Source organism: Manacus candei, unplaced genomic scaffold (assembly GCF_025592945.1).
Source record: "Manacus candei isolate 608988 ecotype Guabito, Panama unplaced genomic scaffold, ASM2559294v1 h1tg000011l, whole genome shotgun sequence".
Classification (NCBI taxonomy): domain Eukaryota; kingdom Metazoa; phylum Chordata; class Aves; order Passeriformes; family Pipridae; genus Manacus; species Manacus candei.
This window is the reverse complement of record NW_026138059.1, coordinates 25,852,160-25,876,116: the sequence shown is the minus strand read 5'-3', so window position 1 is coordinate 25,876,116 and position 23,957 is coordinate 25,852,160.

Here is a 23,957-nt window from a genome sequence, read left to right as displayed (position 1 = left end):
GCACACAGAGTAGGAGATAGTGGTTTGTCCAGAGAAGTTGTGGATGCCCCATCCCTGGGAGTGTTCAAAGCCAGGTTGAATGGGGCTCTGAGCATCATGGTCTAGTGAAAGGTGTCCCTGCTCACGATACAGAGGTTGGAACTAGATGACCTTTAAGGTCCCTTCCAACCCAAGCCATTCTATGATTCTATGAATATGAGTCACATCATACCTAAAATAAGAACAATATGTATTTTTTCTAGACAGTTCTTTTAGCTTTTGTCTCTAGAAATATCAGCCTGTTCTCTACATCAACACATAGATTTTTCTTTTTAGTTTTTAGTTCAAAACAATTGAAAAGGAGATGTATTTAATAAGATATCAAAGGGTCTATCAGTTTTTAGATTCACTGAGACAAACCCTTCTTCTCTTATTCATGTATAAGACCACGCTAAGAATGATGAACAAGGATTGCCTTAAAGCATTATAATATGAGAAGGGTGATTGAAAATACTCATTAATCTTTAATCTAGGTCATGAATATGATCTCAGGAGGTATTGTGTACAAAATGAAATGGTTGTACATGTAGTGGGTGTCTCATTCCTCAGTAACTGTCTGGCAGCAGCACTCATCTCTTGGAGGACTTGCCAGAGGGCAAAGCACTGAAGGAAGGTTGATCAGAGCCTGGAGAGCTTGGGGCAGAGATGACCCTGGTCTGACTCAGGGGTATCTTACCAACGTGTATAACTGCCTGACTGGAAGAAATGAGGGAGCCAGGATATTTTCAGTGGTGCACAGTGACATGACTGGAGGCAATGGTCACAAACTGAAAGAAAACTGAAAAAAATGTTGCTACTCTGACGTAGACCAGGCACCAGCACAAGTTGTCTGGAGAGGTGGTGCAGCTTCTGTCCTTGCAGCTACTCAAAATCCACCTGACTATGGTCCTGGGCAAGTAGGTCTGGCTGACCCTGCTGAAGAGGGGGACGGACCAGAGGTGCCTGTCAGTTTGATGCACTCCATGACTCAGTGACTGTCACCCACACTCAGGGAGACAGGCTGCATCCACATCCCCAGCATTTGCCTGTGGCTCCTCTGTGCAGTGTGTTCTGCCCCTGTGTCCCCAGGATACAATTATTGGTTTTCATGTGAGACGGGGCTGAGGTTTTGGGCAAACACCTCAGAAAGACAAGGTGACATTTTCTGTGCTTTCCAGAGAAAAGTGATCCCAGCCGTGCTGACAGGGCTGGTCAAAGGGGAAGGCTGCACTCGTCACCAAGCACATTCCTACAGAGGATTTATGGAAAATACTCTCAGGGTACAGCACAAAGGCAGAGGCCATATGACTTCAGAAACTCTTTCCAAATTGCTGAGCAGAAATTGCTTAGGAAGTTCCTTATTGCACTGCTGTAAAATGTGATGAAATGGGTCTCTGAAATCAGTTACAGATCAGTTCATTCAAAGAGTCTTAGTTTTCATTTCTACCTTTTATAAACTTTACCTCTGTTTAATATGGACTACCTGCATTTTGAAAGCTGATTTGGACTAGAAGAAAAATTAGAAACTATTAAAGAAAAACATCCTGAAACTTCTTTTCTGAAATGTTCTAAAATGGCTTTATTTATCAAAGAAAGAACCTCTTCTGTTCCCACTTTCACACTCAATAATCCAACATTTTCAGCAGAAAGCATTTAATCATAAAACCCATGACAGCAAAAGAGCCTTTTCAAATGGAGGGAACACCTGACAGTGACAGGAGCTGGTGAGTTAATGGGAGACCATATGGGGTCATCACTGCAATTTTTCAATTGATGTGTGTTTGATTGCATTAGCTTGAAAAACCCAAGCAGATGCTAACATGTTTTTGTACCTTTTTTTTGCCAGGTTCCTCAGGAAAAGAAATGAAAGCCTTGTGGGCTCCTGGAGGGGCACTGACAGTGTTGCAGAAAATAGCATGGAGATATAAATGCAAAAATCTTTCATTTTGTCATCCTCACTTTGCAGTTGCAATGTCAGAGGTGGAGAGAGCACATTGTTCAACAAGTTGAACTGCCAGTACACAGATTTGGTGTGTACTGATTACCATTTAGCAGTATTAGAATTCAAATGTGCGGAGTGCTTCCCAGAGGAGACCCTGCAGACCCCCAGAACGTTGTTGCAGCTTCAGATATTTGTGTCCACTGGAAAATGGCTTAAGATCACTGACTGACTGACTGACTGACTGACCGACCGTATAGCGCGTATCACTGAACAGATGTCAGAAGATAATTATCCACCTGAACCAGATGGCCAGCTGAAAGAGAGGATCCAATATATTAGTTTCTTGAATGTTTTTTTTTTCCTTAATGTTTAATGAGCACAGTAGGAGAAGAAGTGGTAAAACAAAACACTGTGAGAGAATCAAGGCTTTCTGGTTATGGGAAATTCTCTGGCTTGATTCTGTAATGAGGCTATTCTCTCCCAGAAGTACACATTATGATCACTTCTGTAAGACTAGGCTGATGAATAAGCAGATGTTTTTGTTTTGCACTTGGCTCTGAATTATTCTCTTGTACCATGCAGAGAGCTGTCAGAGTTTCACAGTTAAGAGCTACTTCCAGTATGGTTTAGACAAAAAGGCAATCTTACGTCGCTAGAGGAAAATAATGACTCTACAATGCTAGTCACACCTTGCCATGTCAGCGCCCACTTTCTTTCTGTTTTCTGTTCAAAACAAACATAACATCTGTAGGAAATTTTTCTGCTTTTGGAGCAATCTGCTTCTGGTGTGGAGGATCCAAATTTCTTCCCAAGCAAGAGCATATTATTCACCATGTCTACCTAGGAATAGTTGTGAATTGCAAGAACAGAGAGAATAGAGAGAAAAATACAGCATTTTCATGATACTGTTCTTGTTTGTTCAAAAATATGAAACAATGTATCTGGACTTACACAGTAAGTACAGTAAATTAAAATTTTATGGTGAAAATGAAGACAATATTCAGTATACAAATGTTAGTCCAAATTACATGGAAGCCACAAATCTGACAATAATGAATATTTTGTAGATACTGGCAAGTAAAATCACCAGCTAGATGCATGCCTCAAATGCCAGAAAAAACAGCATTTCATGTTACTGAGCAGGGTTGAAGAAGCTAATCCTGTTCACACTGTGAGGAGCTGTTAAAAATGATTGTAAGGGTATCTAAAAACTTATCAAATACTGCTAAGGCATATCAGCTGAATCTGCTTCCTTATAACATTAAGCAGAGGCAGCTCTGTTGTCACTGTTAGTGAAGGAGATACCATGTCTGAACATGCTACTGGAAACTTGAGAGTCTCACAATTTTGGAAGGCCCATTTGCAAAGGCATAACATGAAGAGAGTTGTCAGTCACTCACCACATCATCCATTACACAGACCATCTACTCATAGCTTTCCTTATGATGATTTTTGATTTTTTTTTTTTACACCTACTGTAGCAAAGTTCTTGTTTTTCCAGTCCAGATTAACACTTAGAACTTGCAAATTAAGAATCCCCTCAAAAAACAGGGAAAAGAGATGAGAGCACTACTAAATGCTCAGGCTTCAGATGACCAGGTTTTCCCTTTCATTCATTTAAATAATGTAGAGCTTTTATAAGGGAAAAATAATCATTTTGCTTCAGTATCACAATTGCAAACTCTGACACATTTTTGTTATGTCCAAAAACATGAGTTTTCAGAAGCTGTATGGTTCAGACGTGACAGCTACCTTCTAAGGAGTTCTTCAGTTTTCTGATGCGTGTTCCACTGAAAAAAGGGAACCTAAAATCAAGATGCACTTCCGCTACTCCCTGCCATTCACAAAGCTGCCCCATGGTGGGAGTTCTCTCTGGTGGGAGCAGAGAGGTGATGGGAGCAGTCAAGAAGTGCTGACAGTCAAGGTATCTCATTAAATATCTTCCCCTACAAGTGAGGGTGTCTTATGCTCTGTTAATGGCATGCCCTGAAAGACATGGGTAGATAATGAAACAACCACTTGATTGCTTCAAGTCATGGGTGCTGCTGCACCCTACATCTCCTGAAAACCCTGTGCAGGCACCTATGCTGAGTTGTTATGCTCCTAATGGCCCCTGGATTTTTGGAAGCAAAATCCTTTCCCTGTGTACTAGCATATATGACAAGCAGTCTGAACTAATCCAGAACCACCTCCTGAGCACCTGCAGCTCCCTCTGATGACAGAAGAAAGAATACAAGCATAAAATTCTGACGACTCTCAAACCACAGCAGGTTTTATAGAATAACAGAATGCTTTGGATTGGAAGGGACTATAAAGACCAATAAGTTCCTACCCCTCCATCATGGGCATAGATACCTTCCACTAGATCAAATTGCTCAAAGCCCATCCCACCTAACCTTGAGCATTCTAGGGATGGGTCATCCAGAACTCTCTGGGCAATCTGTTCCAGTGCCTCACCAACCTTACAGTAAAGAATTCCTTCTTAATATCTAATATGAACACACCCACTTTCAGTTTAAAGCCATTCTCTGCTGTCCTATTACTACAGGTCCTTGTAAAAAGTCCCTCTTCAGCTTTCTTGTAGGCTCCTCCTGAGGTAGTGGAAGGTGCTATAAGGTGTCCCCAGAGCTTTCTTTTCTCCAGGTTAAACAACTGCAGCTCTCTCAGACCCAGCTCTCTCAGGCTGTCTTCATAGGAGAGGTGCTCAAGCCCTCTGATCATCTTTGTGGCCCTCCTCTGGACCCACTCCAGCAGGTCAATGTCCTTCTTATTTTGGGGACCCCAGAATGAGTAAAGGAGGAAGATCACCCAACATGCTGGTCATACTTTTTTTGATGAATACAGGATATGGTTGAGTTTCTGGGTTGCAAGTGCACATTGTTGAGTCTTGTTGAGCTTCTCCTCAGGGCTGCTTTCAACCGAAGTCTTTGCCCAGCCTGTGTCTGTGCTTGTGTTTCAGCAGAGATTAATGGGCTCAGGTGATGAAAAGATAAGTGTATACCTTCCTCAGCTGGAAATAAATCTGGAGGAAATAAGGTTCTACAAAGATCAGAGAAATCACAGGTGGCAGAGATAACAGGAAAAAAAAGAAGAAAATGTAATAAAATCTGAGATCAGTTATCACTTAGCAGTGAAGAGATTGAAACTTGCAGCAGAGAGAGAAAAATTCTTTTCTCCTTTATGCAGAAAGAAACCACAGACAAATCCTCCAGTGAGGGATTCCTTGGAGACCACCAGGCCAGACTAAAAAATTCATTTCTGAAGTGCTCAATTCCCACCATTATGATGCCTAATGATAAGGACATTTGACAACACAATCTTTTCTCAAGATTGTGTGTGTGAGATGGGAAAAGAAAATACCTATTCCTCTTTCTTTACTGCTGGAGTTTATGATGGAATAAAGTGTAGTAAGTGCTTACTGAATATTTTTTGCTCCCTGTTTTTAGAACTTTAGAACTGAATTGATCAAAAAAATAGACTCTTTATGATCAACTCACTGAATAGAAAAACTGTGAGAAGTGCCTAGTTTTTCTCTCACTGCATACCTTTATATGTTGTGAATACTGGCATTTAAATGAATTAACATGTCAGATTGGCCTCCTTATCTGTGGCATCCCATGTGGACATCCTCAGTTATGCCTGCATCAATTGCAAAATGTCTGTCCCTGACTCTCCTGTTTATTACTTCATTCAACTTCATTTACTCCATTCAATTAATTCAATTCATATTATCTATTTGAATCTAGGGGATTTTGAGGTAGCTACCAACCCAACAGCCTTATACCAGCTGTCAAGTACAGAGGGGCAGGACTTTTCAGCCTCTGGCTGATTTCTAGCCAAGCAGTTGGAATTCATCCAGTTATTGTGGGCTTATCTTGGTCTCATCACCAAAGACAGAAAAAACCCCATTGATTCGTGTAAGAATGCAACGAGATCTATAACTGAGCCCAGTGTGGAGCAGAGTTTTCTCTCTGAGGAAGAGGAGAGCTGCACAGTTGCTGAAGCCTTCCCCCAAAATCGCCAGGAGCGCTCCAGAGGGACAGAAGGAACAGAACTTTCTAGTGCATGTCTGTTCTCTCACGCAATGTGTCAAGAAGAGTTATCTGCCAGCAGCTCCACTGACTCTTGACGATGAAATTATTTAATTCACAAGGCATTTGGTACAGGCCCTGCAACAACAACAAAATGGCATGCATTCAGATATGTAAATTTAATTACTTGATTTTGCACACAGAATTTCAGTCATTAGAGGAAGAGATAATGACTTGCAATATGTTTTTGAGAAGAAACACACAATGATAATCTTATTTACTTTACACTTTAATTTCCTAATGTGAACATGTGCATGTAGGACTTGTTTGTGTAAATGTCAGTTATCAAAGAAATGTCAGACTATGATTAATTTAATATTGCTGCCCCTTAGGCTCTAGCAGATGGACAAAGTTCAGGAACTAGCAGGGTTGCCTGCATTAAGAAGAGAAATCCGTGATGTGCATAAGGTAGATTCTTGCTGCAATGTTGCTTACATACATACAGACATGCAGACACACATATACATGTTTGTGGAAAGTAGAAAGAATAGGAAAACATGAAAAAAAATGTTCAAGAATTATTCTGTTCAAATGATTCTTTTCTTTCCAGAATAAAATATTCTATTTAGCAATCACTTTGAGCTGATTTGCATTGTCTGACTGACCAGGAACATATTATTTTAAGTCATGATTCTATGTAACATTATATAATGAATTTCTCTGTTTTGATGCACTGTGTCATGGGAGCTGCACTTTCAAAGCTCTGTTTCTTAAAAGAACTACAAGTCCCATAACAGATATAGCCATTCCTTGATGGAGCAGTGTGGTAATTCCTAGTAGACGTACATTGGAGCTGCAAAGGCGCTGTCCCATCTCTGGCACTCCAGCACCCTGGAGAGGGACAGTTCCTGCATCCCAGGATATACCACCCACAAGAGGGAAACACTATCTCTTGCAGGATTGCCAGAAGCGCTGTGTCAAGCCAGCAGAGTATCATACATGGCAATGAGTAGCAGACATAGGCATATCAATGTTGTGTCTTAATTATAAAGTCCAAAATGAAATTACTTTATGATGGCTCTTTAAAATAGCTTTCAGGAAAGTATCTCTCCTGAATATACCATCATGCAGTACTTTTATCCCATTGGGACAAAAGTAAATCAGATTAAAGTAAATGTACCAATACAGGAATTCCCTGGGAAACAAAATACCTTCTTTTTTTTCTGTTGGAAGGACTAAAATTTTTGTTCTCCCTGCTCCTCTAAACAGAAACTATTTCTTTCATTTTGAAATGGGACACTCTGGGGGCTGCTGCACCCAGGAGGCACTGGAGAAAGCAATGTGACTGCTCCCTCACTTGAGCCTGGGGCCAAGTCCTTGAGCCTGGGTTGCCATTGTCAAAGACGATAGCTGCCACTTCCTTTTAATCCATGCAGGGGTAGGAGCCCTCCTCCTTGCTTCAGCTGTCACACAAGGGTTAGAGCCATCGCTCACCAGGCTCAAGGTCAGCTTGTCCCTCTGTTCTGGGGCGCTGCAAAAAGATTGGCTGCTGCTATTTTGAAGCCAGATGACATTTTGAAACTAGGTGGCATTTGGGCCCTTTTGTAGGTCTAATATTGGAGTTTCCTCACATGTACAGAAACTGCAAATCATCTTGTCCTTCCTGGGATTTGTTCTCATGCTGGCTGCAGTTATTCAGGATGAAGTAAGAATACATCATTTTTTCCATCTCAGGAAGTCACAATATTGTGCTGAGAGCAGCAGAAAATCCCCTTCAGAATAACAACATAAAATCTTATTAATGGCTTCTAAAATGTTGTGGTGCAGCCTGCCCTCATTTCCTTTTTTGTGACTGCTACAAACATCTGTACAGCTCTGTAGCGGAGCAGAGACATAAACTAAACCACTGCTTCAAAAAGTTCTAAAATGTCTGTCTTGTTTCAACTCACAATCAGACTTTAAAAATCCTTTTAGTGATGCAATTCATGGCCTTTTCTTTCAAGTTATTGGTCTTGTATGAAAGCACCCTGTGTACCCACTGTCCATGACTAGAGACAGAATGGAGATGCAGGGCACGAACTGACACACAACAAGCCTACTCCAGTCAGCTATCCTTGACCCAGCAGCTTGTCCTTCCAGCAGACCTCCTTAAACGGATGGGATCTTCCTTGCAATGAATCGTGAGGCAAAAAATACAGCCTTTGGAGTACACAGGTTTGTCAGCAGCTCCCATCAAGTGCTATAGTTAGACAAATGTCCTTGGCAGAAATGTGTCCTTAACACTGCGTATGTGATATACGTACAAGGTTGTGTCATCTCTTTTGTTGCAAAAGACAGACATAACACTAAAGACTTTGGTAGAGCATCTCCAGAAGTACCTCACAATCATGGATGCTGGTCCATTGCTGCATGTCTGTATATCCTTCTTGCTGTGGGGTGGTCCCAGCAATGTTCTGGTACTCTACAGCTAACAGGACTGACAGGACAAGACTGGCCCAGACTTGTAGGATTTGAAAGTCATGTCTTCTGAGGAACACATGAGAAGAACAGACTGTTTGTTCGCTTCAGTCTCTTCCTTAAAGCTGGCTCCAGAATGTGGAGGCTGGAAAATTGCCTAAGGTAAAAGAAATCTGCGTCAGCTGTCAGCTGTTGAACTCCTTGTTCAGAGACACAGGGCCAAAATCTGCAGGAACTCGTGATGCAGAGCAAGTCATACAGACAGAAATCTACTGATGGTGAAGTGGGGCAGGGTGTCTGAGCAGAGATCAGCCAGAGAAAGGGTGGCGCAGGCTGTTTTGCATTACTTTTGTCTGTAAATGCCATGATAAGGAACAGAGAATTAGCAAATAGTCCCATGAGTTTCCTCCAGACCTCTCAGGACTGAAGTCTTGCATGGCATACCAGAAAGTGCTGGTCCTGGCTTATGGCACACCTCCTTCAGCCTATCCTTCACAAGTAGGTACACCCACGCCATCCTGCAGCACTGTGTCGTGTCTCCACTTCTGCCTGGCAGTGGCAACAGCTCACTGCGAGGTTCGCTTACAGCCAGTTTGGGTACTACAGACAGAGGATCAAAAGTCAGCACACCTAAGTCTGCTTAAGCTCCCTGCAGTTCCTTCAACTGTGTTTTGCACAGGCAGTTCCTGGGCATTGGTATGGTGGAATGTCCTCAGTCCCTGGTTATATAGCAAGGGCCACAGTCTCAGATGGCAGCTCCCACAAGCGTCAGTGGACTGAATTCCAAGTGCCGTAACACATGGACTTAACGCACTAAGGTGTACTTCACCTCAGGCCTGCTACTCTGGCCATCGTTTCATACAGCCCCCCATATCACCTACACTGACAATTTTGGTCTCTTCACTGCACGCACACTCCCTCCTCCACTTCAGTTTCTGTCGCTTCTTCTCATTCTGTCATTCAAGGACAAGTTTTAAGAAATAATATTTGAGCATAATCTTTGTCTCCTTCTCACCTGTACAAGACATAGGATGGGTCCTAGTGTTGCTGCTCAGGCTTGCATTCTTTGGGGTCCTTTTGTCAAATTTTAAGAAATCTTTGAATTAAAACTTTAAAAAGGAAGTTTAAATCAAATAAAGAACGTACTGAATCTTCATTCTACCTTCTTTATTCTCGGTGTGTATAACATATTGCTATGCAAGTACACAGACAGAGCTTACACATCATGAAGTCAGTGAAATACAAATTTAACAAACCTCTGGAAGGGAATTACTCCTGCATGCTAATTAGTAATGAAGATTAATGCAAGAAGCACAGCTTAAATGCACAAGTTTACAGGACCTAGACTTTTCCCCAGTTCTTCTGGAATTCAGGTACTTGTTCACATTTCTGCAGAAATAGCCCTGTTTTATTTGATGAAACTGTCTTTGGGCTTCGGATTAAATACACACACATTAAAACTAGAAACTGAATCCCTGGCATGAAAAATACCCACACTAGGTTTTTACACCACTCTGTCAATGAAGACAGGCAGAATTTCAAGCTGTTTTTTTGTATGTTTGTTTTAATTTTTTTGTTTTGTCTGACCTTAAAGAACAACTATTCACAATTCTTTTGGAATAAACAAAAAGTCGGCAGCAATTCAATATATTTAGCACTCTATCAGATTGGAGAATTACTTCCTTTAACTACTGTAGGAGGAAAAAACACATGCTTCAGCCCACATTTGTCACCTGGTTAATGACTTAGACTTTCTGCCTAGGCAAGGTGATCCTAAGTCTGTGGAAAAATGATGTTCTATGGCTAACATAACTAATGAAGGAGGGATCTGCCTCTTTCATGGGCCCCAAAACAACAGGAAACAATGGCTCCATCATGACAGGTCACCACTGAGCCCTCTGGCATGAAGGAGGAAAAGAAATAGGCATGAAGAAATGTCCCATTTTCCTCTAGGCAAGTTCCACGACTGGACTGTTGGCATCTGTCTACCATGCTTAAAGAGGAGTCTCCTTATCCCTTTCTGTAGCCGGGGACAAGAGCCTAATGTAATTTATAACCTTTCCTCTAAGTGGATTTAAATCCTTTTTAGAGGACTCAGAAGTTTTAAGTTCTCAGATTTAAATCTTTGGGCAGGAATGGGAAGAAAATAGGTCTTCACTGCCTTGGGCAGGCCATAAGAGAAAGCAGTGTTATTTTCCTTTTTAAATTAATTTCCTGTTCATTTTTCAAAGGGAAATAATTGACTTCAATAAAGATTTCTGCTAGAAATTTCTCAATGCTTAATAAAACAGTACAGAAGAGAATATTTACAGGAAGTAAATTTCATGAAATTATCTGTATGTTTCCATTTTGTGGGATTTCAAAACAGAACATTTATTTTTACATTTCCCAAGACTTTATTAAAATTCATCATGTTTTCTAGCTTGTTGCAGACACTTTTAAAAATCTTTCATTTACTGCAAGGTAATTTTATCTGGGAAGTGAATATCAATATTGGGATTTTGTTAAATGTTTTGGTTAAAATATTCTCAAGGAAAAAGACAGGAAGAAAATAAAGTTGAGTAAAAGATCACAAGGTAATAATTTCTGTAACTAAAATGTATTTCCAAGTGATTTCTTTTAACAGTAGCAATATCAGCAGACTTTTGACCTTGTCTATTCACAATCAAATTAATGTGTCTGAAACAGAATTAGCTAAATTACATTAGGTTGAAAAACAGCAATCAGAAGTTTATGCCAAATTAACTAAAACTGATTTTCACTATAAAACTCAATTGAAATAATTGTACTATTTACTGTCTAAATAGTTCAAGAAGTCAGGAAATATTTGCATTGTAACTGTACTATTTTCTCCATTTTTTTTCCTTTTGCACAAAGGAAAAAACCAGATTTTAGAAACACTGGCAGCAATAGCAGGGCTGTCATAAAACTAGTCAGGAGAGGAAGGGATCATGTTCTGTTTTGTAAACGCAATATTATCTCTCTTAAAGACCCCCCTGTGTAGACTTGGTGAGGAGAGTGGGTCAAGGATATTGGAGCAGAAGGGTGCTATGTGTCATAGCAACCTTATCGCAAAGTTGAACTCCAGCTATGTCAAACAGCAAGGCTAGCATCCAATCTTGCCTGGTGGTCTCCATGATGATATTTCTGCAGTGATAAATGGTTGCCTATCTAACCGTATGAGTCAAATATTAGGAGACCACAGAGATCTTTGTCAGCTGTGGTTTTATTCAGTTTCTATATTGAAATAAAAAAAATTCCACATTGGCAAAACCTGCAGCTACAGCACATTTCCTCTGGGGCTTTGGCATGGTAAGAGTGGGAAGGGATGATGTTTGCTCTGTAAAGGTACAGATCACATGAGATAAGGGATTATATTCCTGCTGATACCTGACAGATGCTCTCACAGCCTCTAGCAGCTGTACTACCTGCCTGAAATTTGCTGCTTGAATTGATCTCATAAGCAAAGCAGAGCTATTTTCTGGCAACAATGCAGTGCTTTCTAGATAAAGATCAAAAAAAAGAAAGTTATCTGTGTATCTTTTGCATGGGAGAATAGACCCATCACAGCCACCTCCTGCATATAAATTGTTGGCAGGCTGGGCCACCTGCCAGCCTGCACACCAGGAGTGGCAGGTAGAATGCGTCACACAACACTGTCCAACTTGTATCTGCTTTACTTCAGAGTCTGTTCTGTTTCATCTTAGTTCCTTGTTATCCTTCACAAGTAGTTTTGGCTCTGTCTGTACATGCACTTAAATATAGAAATCTGAGATTCTTTGAAAGATTGATTTTAAAATTACAGAGACTTTTTCACAAACAGAAGATGACTTATTTAGTCAGGGGGAGCAGATGCTTGTAATTTAGGCAGAACATGAATGGAGAAATGTTTTTGAATGTGACCCCTAGATTACATTGCTTGGTGTATTTGTGTTTCAGTTTCTATTTCCCCTCTGAGTAACAAAGCTAATGTCCTGATTTTGCTCCGATAAGGGGTTTGCTGATGATTTTACTAGATGCATTCACTGAATGATAGGTCAAAGTCCTTTAAGTTTGGATTTGCGTTTTCTAGGTCAAAAAAACTTGTTGCTCAAAGAGCTTCTTACATAGCCTGAAGGACATCTGTGTTAAAGCTTGTGACAGGTGAACCACAGTCATGATTAAGCAGCCACAGACAGAGAAGTTAAAGCATTGAGTAAGAGTTTGAAAACTATCCTTACGAAAAAAACACTTTGGTTGATTCGTACACTTGCTGGAGTCTTTCAGAGACTCATGAAGAAATTGCAAGCCATAACACTTGTTTGACTTAAGGGTCTCTGCTTGTACATTATATGGTGAAAGGTCTTATATCACAAATAACACCTTCCGCTCCTACTGTTCCATACAAAGGTCCAGAGTAGGAGTAATGGGAATATCAGTCCATAAGCTTCTCCAGCCAGCATGTCAATCTCAACAGTGTTGAGGCAGGTGAGCACACAGCATGGGAAGATGGAGCTGGATAGGACTGTTCAAAATCTTGCTCCCCTTTGTTGTTTATGGGAGGTGCTGGACTGAGACATCCATATATCATGCTGGCTCCATAATCTAGAAGGTAGCAGTGGGATTTCACATTTGACACCCCTCAGGGCTGTGTCCTGAGCTGTATACACATCACTGTTGCTCCTACTGCTGCTTTTAGCTCCAAGATGACAAGAGAAACTAAAACCTGACCTTCAGGTGAAAAAAATGAAACATTTCAGCAAAAGATTCTGCATGAAAGCCACAAAAATGAGCCTATGACCTCTTGCTAGAAGGTATTATATTTTAAAGAATAGTTACATTTATTCCCTAAGGCTTTCTGTGTTTTGCTCCCTCAGAGAATGTGTGTCTTGAGGTTGTATTTAGTTTGAAACATTTATCTCATGATTAAACCAATTTCGTCTGCTGTCACTCATAATGCAAACAACATTTTTGTTTTTCAGGGAAGTTGTGATTGGGCAAAATGTCCTCTTCTTTCATCTTAAAACCTATGTTAGCAAAAGATTATTTTCTGGAAGCTTTTTTTGATTGAAAAAGAGAAGAGCAAATTAAACCCCACATAAATGCTATGACTCATGGAAAACAAATAAAGGTATCTCTTTATGGGATGTCAATTCTGGCCTCGGGTTACAAAAGTTATTGCTAATTTTTATTAAACCTGCATGCGTGACCGCCACCATGGTTGAGTTATAACAGCAAAAATGTAAACAAGAAGGTCTATCTTGCAAATACTGTAGTGTAGGCCTCGTGGCCCATCTGTGCCTTCCTGCCAAGAAACTGCTTCATGTCTTTGCTAGGTACTCATCTCACAGGAAGGAAGCTTTCTTCTCTATAACTAGCAACAAGATTAAATGTAATATAAATACCTCTTTATATCTTAATTGTCATAGGAAAAGAGAAATCACAGGCACTGCATTAGTGCAGTTAAAATAGAACGACCTAGAAAATTGTTTCCTTTTTCTACTGACTTTTTCTCTTTTCACACTTTATGTTGTCTCTGTTGTAGTATCATAGAATCACAGATCACCCATCTACCTACCACCAAGATGTTTAAAATCTAAGACAAAGAACCCTGTATCTAATTCTCTCTGCCAAATAACATCAGACAATGCCCAGACCCTCTTTTTAACTGCAAATACACTGGAGACAAATACTGACAGTAGTGGTGTAAACACAGAAGACAAAAAGTCACAGCCTCCAAAACTGTGCCTGTAAGGGTTTATTTTTAGCAGGTGTATGTGGCAGTCTTACAATTCCATTCATTTAAGACATCCCAGCTGAGCTGCTGACTGCAGCACGATCTTAACTACCAGCAAGCCTTTCGATACCTATGTGGGGGAGAGACTAAAATTCAGTGTCTGCACCTTGAACTACATTCAGCCGCCAAACACAGGTGAGATTAATCTGGCCCCACAAATCAGGTGATTTTTTTCCCTTTTGTGACCTCATTAGGTAATAATGTAAAGCTGAAATGTGTTTCTTCTATCTTTTCTTCAACTTATGGCACATTTTCCATCCTAATAGCATTTCTTAAAACACAGAGTGGGTTTGTGTTTCTCTGTATCGGTAATACTTATATTATACCTTAAAACTCAGAAGAAGGAGGTGTCTTTCTTACATGTTTGAAATGTAGATTATATTTATTCCAATTCCCTTTTGAGCAAAGAAGGGCAGAAAGTAGTACCACAGACTCCAACATATGTGTTGCTATGTATGAATACTTGGATATGATGTTAATGTAGTCTGTAGTAGGTTATTAAAAACAAGGTCAGAGTTTTGTCTTCTAACTTCTTCCTCTGAATGTTAGGTACATTGTCTGCATCAGTTCCAATCTGGGGTTTATCCCTGTTGAAAAGTGGTGTCTAAGACAAATGGACAGGTTCTTGCCAGTAGGAATAATCACCTTTGGCTACAGCAGGGGTGTAGATACTAGACTGAACTAGATATCTCATTTCTAGGTAAGTGAGCTGGACCTCACAGTAGGTATCTTCAGCTGTGATCAGTGAGAGGAATCAGCATTGGACTCAAGCTGTGCAGAAGTCCAGCTGTGTTGTTTTTGCAAATGGTTGTCCTTAGAAGATGTGTTTGACTTGAGAGGGAGAGTGATTTCACATATTATTAAAATCAAATTCTGCCCAGTTGTGCTATCAATAGAACACAGCAAAGCAAAGCATAAATAACCCTTCAGACGGATTTGAGTGCCTTGCACATTCTTTGCACTCAGTATTCTGTCAGCAAGAATTTGTCCATTAGAGCACACTGAGACAATTGCGTGTTTATATTTATAGAATTGCAGGACAGCTGAAGTAAACTGATTGGATTGGATTGTAAATATATGTCAAAGCCTTCTAGAGAAATCCTGAACTTTACACTTGAAAATAACTAAATTTTGAGTATTGAAGTTCTATGTTTCAGGTTGCCTGGAAAACAAATTTGGAGTTCTAATTAAGACTGCTGAAAAACAGAGTAATATTAAGTAATAATATTAGCAGAAAGAAAATTGGTTTTAAAAGATGTTGACAAATTAGTAGATAAGGCAAAGATTACTCCTGATGCAAAGGAACAAAACATGCAGTACATCTGTTACTTTGAAGTTGCAGGAAAAAAAAAAAGAAGGGAAGACATATCAAAAGGCAAAAGTAATTACTTGAGAAAAGCAAGACTCATTACTGTATCAAAGCCCACCACTGCATCGTATTCTAATTAAAGAGCATTCTTTACTTTGCACACTTTCTTAAACTGACAAATGTAAGATTATTTTCAGTATAATACAGTTCTAAAAAGGGGTTTGAATCAATATGCTACAATAATTGCCATTAGCAATCTGTGCTTAACGCTAGGTGTAAATACAAAGCTGAGTATGACTCAAGTCATACTCTGCTTCAGCTGTACTACAATACTGCATCACTGTGTGACAAAGAATAACATTAAAATAGGAAAAACCTTTAAAACTTTAAATCAAATGTTGAAATTCTGAAATGAAAATACACTAAAAAAATTGTCCATAAATTCAAATTGAAAATTGCTAAATATGAGAATGAAAGTATCATTTGTGAAAAAGGATTTTCTTTGACCAACTGGAGATGAATAATAACCATTTAGAAATTTCTTTTATTTACTAATGCAACTTCTAATTATCCAAATACATTACAGAAACAAATTTAGATCAAAGGTCAATTTTTTTCTTCCTTTGACGTTTTAAATTAACAAGAGTAAAGGCATCTTAAACTGCATAGTCCTGTTTCTGCTCTCTGGTTGGGCATAGCAGTCATGCTTGGTAGAGGAGGACTCTCTATTTTGGCAGAGAGGGATGATGGGAGGAAAAAAAGACAAATACAACTCTCCAGAGGTGTTTGCGCACAGTTTTGTCCTTTTCTCCTTATGACCATTGTAACTCCACTGAACCCAGAAATTTCCTAGCCTTAGGCTGACTGGGAATTCAAAATTCATACAAATCAACAATAGCAGGGGTAAAATGAACAAGAATAAGTTACCGGTTTTTACTAATAGAAGAACACATTGTTATCAAAGCACCCTGCTGACTGCTTGAGCCATTAGCATTAACAGCCCAGTTTCTCAAAGGAGGAAAAGAGTGTGCAAATGAGTCTGCGGGAAATGGCCTCCTCCCAGCCTTATTTACTTCTTTTTAGAATCATAGAATCAACTGGGTTGGAAAAGACCTCCGAGATCATCAAGTCCAACCCTTGATCCAACACCACCGTGGTTACTAGACCATGGCACTAAGTGCCACATCCAGTCTCATCTTGAAAACCTCCAGGGACGGTGAATCCACCACCTCCCTGGGTAGCCCATTCCGATGTCTGATTACTCTGTAAAAAATTTCTTCCTAGTATTCAATCTAAACTTCCCCTGGTACAGCTTGAGACCATGCCCTGTTGTCCTACTGCTGGCTGCCTGGGAGAAGAGACAAATCCCCACCTGGCTACAACCTCCTTTCAGGTAATTGTAGAGAGTGATGAGGTCTCCCCTGAGACTCCTCTTTTCCAGGCTAAACAATCCCAGCTCCCTCAGCCTCTCCTCATAAGACTTGTGTTTGAGTTCCTTCACCAGCCTCATTGCTCTTCTCTGGACCTGCTCCTGCACCTCAATATCCTTCCTGAACTGAGGGGCCCAGAACTGGACACAGTACTCCAGGTGTGGCCTCATCAGCACAGAGTACAGGGGAAGAATCAACTTCCCTGGACCTGCTGGGCACACTGTTCCTGATACAGGCTAGGATGCCATTGGCCTTCTTGGCTACCTGGGCACACTGCTGGCTCATGTTCAGCTTCCTGTCAATCCAAACTCCCAAGTCCTTTTCTACCTGGCTACTCTCCAGCCACTCTGTCCCCAGCCTGTAGCTCTGCATGGGGTTGTTGTGGCCAAAGTGCAGGACCCGGCACTTGGCCTTGTTGAACCTCATCCTGTTGGAATCAGCCCATCTCTCCAGTCTGTTCAGGTCCCTCTGCAGAGCCCTCCTGCCTTCCAGCTGTTCAACACTCCCCCCAGCTTGGTGTCACCTGCAAATTTCCTAACGGTACACTCAATTCCCTCATCCAGATCATCAATAAAGATATTAAACATTGATCCCTGGGGAACACCACTAGTGACTGGCTGCCAACTGGATGCAGCACTGTTCACCACCACTCTCTGGGCCCAACCCTTCAGCCAGTTCTTAACCCAGCAGAGAGTTCCCCTGTCCAGGCCGTGGGCTGCAAGATTTTTCAGGAGAATGCTGTGGCAGATGGTGTCAAAGGCTTTGCTGAAGTCCAGGTAGACACATCCACAGCCTTCCCCTCATCCACCAGGTGAGTCACCTGATCATAAAAGGAGATCAGGTTGGTCAGACAGGACCTGCCCTCTCCTAAACCCGTGCTGGCTGGGTCTAATCCCTTGACAAGTTCCCATCAGGAGGCTTAACTCACAGTCCAATTCCCTGAAATCCAGGAGGTGTATTTGGGGGGAGTGGGTTTCGGTGATTTTAACAATGTTTAAGCCATAAATCACTTCAGTCTCTTACACCCACCTCTTACATGTGGTGGTTTCCATTACAAGGCACAAGAAATTCCTTCACAGAGACAGTCGTTATATGTTATCCATATTTTATGAATAAGAAAGCAGGTACCAGGAATGAGGCAATTTACCAAGTCATACAGTGAAATTGCAGCCAAGTTAGTCCTAAAGCCCATGTCTCCCAAGTTCTCCATTCACACTGGATCTTAGATGTCAAAAGGCACATTTATTGCAAAACGCAAACCTAGGTGACTTGAAAATACTTCATAATGACATGACAATTTCTTTAAAAATTTGTTTTGAGGGGTGAAAAAAGGGAAAATGTTCAACAATATGGAAGCAGGGCATTTCAATATTTGCAGAATTTTGAGTATGCCTTTCTTTCCTTTTAAGTTTCTTCTTTATCTTCCTTTTAAAGTGTGGTTAACTATATATTACATATACTGTTATAATTCAAGGAATAAAACTGAACTGAAATGCTTTGATTTACCTCAAAAAATTTTCTTTCATATTTTTCTCAGTTTTGAAATTTGACATTTCACCCTAAACAAGAATGAAAACAAAAATCAAAATAAAAATCTCAACTCCTCCAAAAAGCAAGCGTCTGATTTTCATAGTACTAGCTTTATTTACTAGCATTTTCTACCACCCTCTCCATAGCTGATCTTACTAGATATCAGTACAAGAAAACTAACCTTCAGCAGAACTAACTCTCCTTCTGAAATGACTCTTTGCCTGAAGGAAATGTCCCAAATGAAATCTCTTTTGAAAACATTCTCCCACTTAAAGCTGCTGATTGGCAGCTTCGGAAGAGAGGAAGCAGAAAAGATAGACTGAATAAAGTGGTAGATTTTTTTGTCATAAGGGTTTCTCTAAGGAAATTAAATACTGTTTTAGATATGAGTTAGAGATCAGCAGCCTCAAACTTTGAACAGACCTGTAAGAACTGATAATAAGCAGAACTGGAGAATTGAAAAGGAAAAAAAGTTTGGAAGTGACTTCTGGAAATTGTTTAGTTCCATCTCCCTGCTCAAGCAGGATCAACTATCACAGGTTGTTCGGGACCATGTCCAGTCGAGTTTGGAGAATCTCTAAGGATGGCCACTGCACAGTGTCTCTGGAGCAAGCATCAGCAGGTTACTTGTTGGTTATCAAAACCCACAGACATCAAGCTCAGCACATCAAAAGGAAGATGAAATTTGAATACTTCAATAATTCATGTAGATGGATAACATGAAAACAGTTCTAAATACATAGAAGTATTCTACCAGTCACCTTTAAGATGATTTACTAAGATTTTGGCATTCAGAGTAGCTGGTTTTAGCCTTTTATAAAAGCTATTTCAGAGTGCTTGTAATTCTTTACTGTGCTGTCCTGTTTAGCTTTCCAGGACTGTATTTGAGTTAAAAGGGGGGGAAAAAAAGGAAGTAGCAGTATCATTATTGCCTTTGGGAACATGTATAAACCAGAAGATGGAATCAGTGTTTTGATATCTAACCTCAGAAATACACTTACAACCACATTTCTAGCAAATAATTAAAATCATGTTAACAAACAACATGTAAGCATTTCCTGTTCAACTCATTAGAAAAAAGCTTCAACATTAAGGATCAGTCACTCTTCTTTTTCTCTCTTTATTTTTATTCTTTTAAAAGATGAGTTCTCTTACATCTCCTGTTCAACAACTTCGCATCCTGAGTTGTGCTAGAGAAATTGGCACTCATTTAGGTGTGACACAGTGATTAGTAAACTTCATTGATGTCTGTTTGGTTTACATCAGCTTAAATTATACCTCATGGAAATGATTTAGCTCAGCTAAGAAATATCCCTGAATGCTAGGTTAGGCTGAGTTAAATCAATGGAAATAGTTACATTCGATCTAGTTTATATTGCTGAGTCAGAATTTATGGCAATAACAGGGGAAGGCAACTTACTTCTTTCTTTTTTTTTTTTTCTAAATAAAGAATCTGAGTTACTGATTCATTAAGGAGATAAAAGTAAATCTGTACAAGTAGTTGTTTTTGTTAGCCCTACCCTGTGTTAAAACACTACAAAATATGTAGTGTTTATGTTTTTAATATAAAAAATGGGGTGCTTTAGCTAGTGATGTCTCTAACTGAAGTTTACCATCTTAGTCTAAAAACCTTGTGAAAGCCAAACACAAAGTAATTATTACTTTTATATAGTTTGACAAATATGCCATACACAGCCATTACGTCAACTAACTACACAAGGTCAAAATACATTGAAAATAAACCTGTTTGCTACTGGAAAGAAATATAGAAATATATACTAGACCTTTGATATGAATTTTTGCTCTCCAGTTAGCTAGAACACCTAAAGATCATAACAATAAATATATTCCAGATGACATCGTAAATGTTTTAAAGTTCATCTGTACCTGTCTTTGCATTGAGGCCTTTGCTTTTGGCATTAGTGCTTTTTTCACAGGAATTCCCCCAGCTTCCTGCACATTAGTACAATTTTGGTGCAATCACAGCAGATTTATTCCATAGGCACCAGGCTGGCAGCTCTGCTTAAAGGTTGCCAGTGGCACTTCCAGCCATAGGGGCACACCGGGGCCCAGAGCAGCCTGTGATCAGCACCACGGACAGCTTCAAACCACATGCAAGGAGACGACTTTTCCTCCAAGGGACTGGACAAAATCTAATCCAAAGGGAAAAGGCATAGCCACCAGCAGTGTACATGTGTAGACTCATTCCCAGCTGCTTCACTCTCTTGATTCACTCACGCTGTGTTGAATAATTTGCTAATGAAAGCACAACCCCTGTAGTTTTCTCAGCAATGAAGACTTGCAATCCAGGAACCCCTGGTTCTGTGAATATCTCATGTTTGTTAGCAACCACATGGCCATCAGCTTTCTGAGGTCTGGCAGGTAGGTGATAGGACTGCCTTTGGAGACTTTGAGAAGTGTTGTCAGGAACAGACTTTGTACATGTCTGTGGCTGAACATGAACTCACTTCAATACCATCAGCCCATCCGTGTTCCTGCCTGGCACAGCACTTAGTGATCTTGCATGTCAATTGAACTGGACATGAGATGATGCCTATCTTTTTCCTATGTTGTCACTGATTCAATTTTTTACTGTTTCAATGAGGTCCTGAGAAGCAGTGAGAATGAGGAGATGAATATTTTCTTTAAAGGACTATAAACAAGAAATCACCCTGATTTCTCAGAGAGAAATGGATCTGACACTGATCTGTCACCTAATACAAACAAAATTCCTATTCCTGTAGCTCACTGAAAGACCTTAGCAGAGGGGCCAGAAGCAGTGCATGTCTTGTCTAGGAAAAATTTTGATCACTGTGAATTCACATAGTATTTTTTGTTTTGTCTAAAAGGTCTCAAAGTTTCTCTTTGAGGTACCTAGTGATTGCCAGACTTTCAGTTCAGATGCAGCATTGTTGTGCCTGAATGCAGCATATTTCAATCTGCTGTGCTTGAGCACAGGGGAGGCCTTGAACATAAGGAGGAAACGGTTCAAACCCTGTCAGTAATTTTCAATGCTTCAGCTTTCAAAATTGCATTACTTTTCAGTATGTTTTCATATATCTTGACCAATTATTAAAGTTTAGAACTATTTTTCAGTAGGCTGTATTAGCATTTTAGTATCAGCTGGTACAGATGAAAAATTCACCTTTTATTTTACTTCAGTACAAAGTCTACTTTTAAATCATTGTGGAATTTGTTTTAAGGCATTAGCTAAAAGTCTTCAAACAGTTTATTATCATGAAAGTTTCATGGTAAAACCTAAAGTGATGATAAAGCTTTCAGAGAATTAACAAACACCTTATATTGCAAACAAATCTGTAATTCTCTCATTATCGAGTCCTTTTATTTCTCTAGTGAAAAAGTTATCTAGAATCTTAAAATAAAAAGTGGTGGTATTAAGCCAAACACTGCCTTGCCAAGCATACAGTGTTGCTTGCAGGGTTTTTTTTGGGTCTTTTTAGAAATCTTGATGTCTGTAGCATTCATGTCTTTTTTGGGTACCAGCTGACAAGCTTGGGGTCTGCAAAATACCCCTCCTGAGATCTGACATTTGATCTCAGCAAATAGGAGATTGCTATTTTCATGTACAAATAGAAACATAATTGCATTATCATAAAAGTCAGATTGCTGTTGGCTGTACTGCAAATGCCCATGAGTGTCCTCTTGATCCCAAAGATGATATCTAATGTAAAAGATTTTTACCTAACTGAAATAGCTCCCTCTGCTAATGTCTTCAGGATGAAAGCAGCAAAAATCCAACCATAAATATACTTTAACATCAGTAAAGACACAATTCAAAGTATCTTAAAATTTTTATTTTAAGTCCACAGTAAAATAAAGGAAATAGTTACCAGCAAATGGAAAGGAAAAGTTCATTATCTCAGCTACTGATATGAAAATTCAGACTCACTCGAATAAAACCAGTGGAAGTGTTTCACTGTCCAGTGCTGCAGCTGGAATCAGAATTGGGATCAAACATTGGAAGCATCTCTTAAAGGCCAGAAGAAACAGCAAAACCAGAAATTATAATTTTTAGCCTGCTTTCCTAAGGAGAGGAGACACTAACAACCATGCTGTATGTCTGTCCCATCCTTAGTAACCTGGAGGCCACTGGTCTCTTTTAAGGAGATTTAACAAAACAATATTAATTTCGAAGATGCTGTGTCTCTGTGTGTTTTCCAGAAATCAGAGGAAATGGGGAGACTACTACTGTTTGTGTGGACCAAGGACTGTGATCGGCTTCACTTTAACATGTCACGTCCAGCCGGGAGCTCAGGCACCAGCTGCAGCTTGTGAGTAAATATGGCTTGGCCAGCACTGCCCTCAGGGACTGATTGCACACCTCACCAGGTGCTGAAAGCTTTGTTGAAAGTCATGCACTCCTTTGGAAGTCCCTGCCCTGGGTAAGATATGTTGTAGTGTAGACAGATTGTCAAACAGGTGCCCAGTTTCTCTCCTCTGAGTTGTGTAGAATTGTTTCATCGGGTGGTGCTACACTAGTGGGCTCCCTGCCCTTCTCTTTTTCTTCCCCACAGTGAGCTGCCTGGCCTGACACAAAATCTTGCTGTACAAATAAGCATGAGTTAAAACAGAGATGGAGAAAGGACATTCTTATTATTCCTACTTTAAAGCCAGGCTCAGAGTCCCTGTGTGTTGTTGTTTAACCCCAGTCAGCAACTAAGTACCATGCAGCCAGTCGCTCACTCCCCTCCTCTGGTCAGGAGGAGAATCAGAAAGAAAGTAAAACCCATAGGTTGAAATAAGAACATTTTGTTAATTGAAACAAAATAAAATATTGTAATAATAAAGATAATAATAATAATAATGAAAAGGAGAAAGAGAGAGAGAGGAATAAAACTCAAGAAGAAAAGTGATGCACAATACAATTTCTTAGCACCCACTGACTGATGCTCAGCTTGTCCCCAGGCAGCGAGGAGCCTCTCGCAGCCAACTCCCTGAGTATGACATTCTATAGTATGGAATATCCCTTTGGCTAGCTCTTTGGGCACCTGCTCACAGGCAGAGCATGGGAAACTGGAAAGTCCTTGACTTCAAATAAGCACTACTTAACAACAACTGAAACGTGTGCGCTATCAACACAATTCTCATCTTGAATCCAAAACACATCACTGTGCCAACTAAGAAGAAAATTAACTCTATCCAAGCTAAAACTAGAACAGTGTGTTACACAGGACCTAAAGGGAGAGTCAGCAGCAGAATTGGGAGGTAATGCAGAACCTTGAATCACAGCCTGTAACCAGGGGTAAACTTTTTCAAAAATTCCTCACAAGCTGCTGTGGGAGAGAAAGAAGTTTTCTGAGGAAATGGACAAGTGCACAGAAATTTTCAGCAACACTGGATACATGGCAGTCAACAAAATTCCTGTAAAGGCAGTATCCATTACGTATTTCTGGATGTCCTTGATGGTCCTTCTTTGTGGGTTTAACTACACACAGCCCAGGTC